This window comes from Rhinolophus hipposideros (genome assembly GCF_964194185.1).
Source record: "Rhinolophus hipposideros genome assembly, chromosome: 25".
Lineage (NCBI taxonomy): Eukaryota > Metazoa > Chordata > Mammalia > Chiroptera > Rhinolophidae > Rhinolophus > Rhinolophus hipposideros.
This window is the reverse complement of record NC_138071.1, coordinates 13,278,812-13,281,583: the sequence shown is the minus strand read 5'-3', so window position 1 is coordinate 13,281,583 and position 2,772 is coordinate 13,278,812.

The window sequence follows — 2,772 nt, the reverse complement described above, 5'->3', positions numbered from 1 at the left end:
CAGAGGAGAAAAGTCTGACCTTCTGGGAAAACCTTCAGTGAAACAACAGCAGCAGCGGTTCTGTCAGAACTGGGAGAGAGGCGTCCTTTGGGCAGAGTAGGTCCATCTCAGACCCCAGAGGCATTCACTCCTGACTGCAAGTTTTGTCCTGTGGCTGGGATGAGTGAGGGTCTTGGGAGAGGCCCCTTGAAGACCCTTCTGCCTCTCTGGGAAGTGGCTTTTCAGAGATGGAACATGGCCGTGAGAGGTGAGGAAGAAACTCTACAGTCATTGGTGGAAATGTCTGCATTCCTAGGAGCTTGGCTTCAGTTCCGGGTGGGCAGGGGGCTAGGGACTAGCTAGTGGTAAACCTCTTTGCGGAAATGTTGATACACATATCAACGGCTTGATTACCTTGACCTGGGAACCCCAGCAATCTCCCTGCCTTGTTCCCAGAGGAATTCACAAGAGCTCCACCTAACAACATGGCCCATTCAATGTTGGAAGCACAACCCCGCTTCCCCTGCGGAAGGCTCATCTCCCAAAGTTGCAGATCCTCCCTGGAAGCCTGTCTTCCCCAAACCCTAGCTGTATCCCACCTATCAAAGCAGAACTCCCAGTGCAGGGATCCATGAATTCCTCTGATCACCAACACTCTGTAATCCCTCCCTTCTCCAGAGCATTTGGCTCAGCTCTGTAGTGTGCATTTGTCATTTGGGTAGAGTGTAGTTAAGTTCAGAGTGGCACTAAAACAGGGTCATAGATTAAGTTTGAAAACAAAAATCTGGCAGTGTTTTGGCAGTTGTCCTGCACATTATTGGGAGACCTACAGGGGCACACACACTAAGCCTGAAATGGAAAAACAGGAATAGGAGTGGTTTATCGTCCAGTTCTGCCCATCAGCTGGTGGGGATTTGAGAAGGGAAGCAGGGGAGCCAAGAGGGAGGCAGGCGGGGGTGGGGGGTAGGGTGGGGGGAGGGAGGAGGGATAAAGGGGGAAGGTTGGGGGGAGAAGTCCAGGGTGGAGGGGTAGGGGGGTGTGGGCCCTCACCTGACCAGGTCCAGTGCTCTAGTGGAAGAATTAAAGCACTGCTGTTTTTGCACATGAAGATCTGTCTTGGCTGAGAAGAGTGTCCAGGATCTGGGTCCTCAGACGAGGGGAGTCAGTGATGTGTGGGAGAGAGGGAGGGTCATATGAGGGAGAAAATGAGAAGGAGGTGGGGCAGGCACAGCTGAGCCATGGGACTGGAATGATTCTGACTGTGTCTCCTCCATCACCTGGCTCAGTTTGGCTCAAAAATTCTTGCTGCATCGTCACTCTGGGCTCAGGCCCAGAGAACTGCCAGCCTCCTAATTACAGGCATTTCTCACTGGTGTAGCGGCTGCAGCAGCCCAGTACCGAAGCTGCTTTGTGTCATGGAAGAAGTGCTTGCTGTTCGGAGAAATCACTCTCTTTCTTCCCCACGCACCCTTCCATCTGCATCTGCTCACACTCAACTCCTTTCTGCCATCTTTTCCTCACCCTAATACTTGCCAGCTGCTTTCGCTCCATTCACTCGCTCCATCAAGGGCCCTTGGGATCATGCACACATCTCCCAACAAAGCACTCCAAGCCCCACGTACCCCAGTTAGTCTCTCTCTCTCTCTCTCTCTCTCTCTCTCACTCTCTCTCTCTCTCTCTCACACACACACACACACACACACACACTCTGCTTTTCTATTTGGAAGCTCTGAATGGGGCTAGTAGGAAGGGGGCAGGGGCAGGGGAATACAGCTGTTTGTTCATCAGCTCCAACACTTCTTTGATTTTCCTCAGGAAGAATTACCTTTGACTCTATAAAGAGGCTGAGACTTTGGTTAAACAACCCTCCCTTTTTGTCTCATGCCTCAGCCCTTACCCAAAACAGATTTTCCAGAGGTAATCCTAATGCACATAACTTTCAGTTCCAATTCTTAGTACAGTAGGGGACAGAGAGACAAACTCACCCTCATTCATTCAATCTCTTTAAAACATTTTGTTGAATACTTACAATGTGCTTGGTGCTGGGGATAGAGGTGAACAAAGTGGGCCCTAGCCCTGAACTTATAAAGTTGAAGGTCTGTGAGGGAAGGCAGACATTAAAGAGTTAATCATGTAAATAATTACAATAGAACAAGTAACTAATAACAGTTGTGAGAAGTGCTAAGAACAAGAAGTGTGCAGTGTTTTAAAAAGGTTTGGTTGAAAGGGGAAGTGGAGCCAAAGGGATGGGGCACAGGAGAAGCTGGCTGAGCACAGCCCAGCCATCTCTTACTTCTTTTCCTGGCTGCTGCACAGTGATGGATGAGAGAGAGGCCAGTAGTTTATTTCCCCTGGAAGCCCCATTGCTGGTGTGGTGCAGGGTACCACGATTCCTGCTGTTTAATAAAGAACCCTGCATATGTCCTGGATAGAGATGGATGAGCAAATAAATATTCCTGATCACGTGGCCTCCATGATATGAATGGATAGGAGGGGTGGGGGTGGGGGTTAAGGCTGAGGCTGGAGGATTGAGATGGGGAAGCAGATCTGAAACTTGGAAAGAGTAGAAAGGGTCAGCTGCATTTTCCCCAACGGCACAGAACTCTTCCACACTGTGAGTGGCTGCTGCCCCCTGGTGGGCACAAGGACACAGTTTCATTTTGCCTTTTAAGGGAGGTTTGGGTCCTAAGTATTTAAAACAGCATTGCAGGGGTCGTCCCAAAGGAAAGTTGGAACATCCAACTTTCTAAGAGTTATTTTCCCTGTGCACACTGCAGCCAGGCCTGGGGAGGC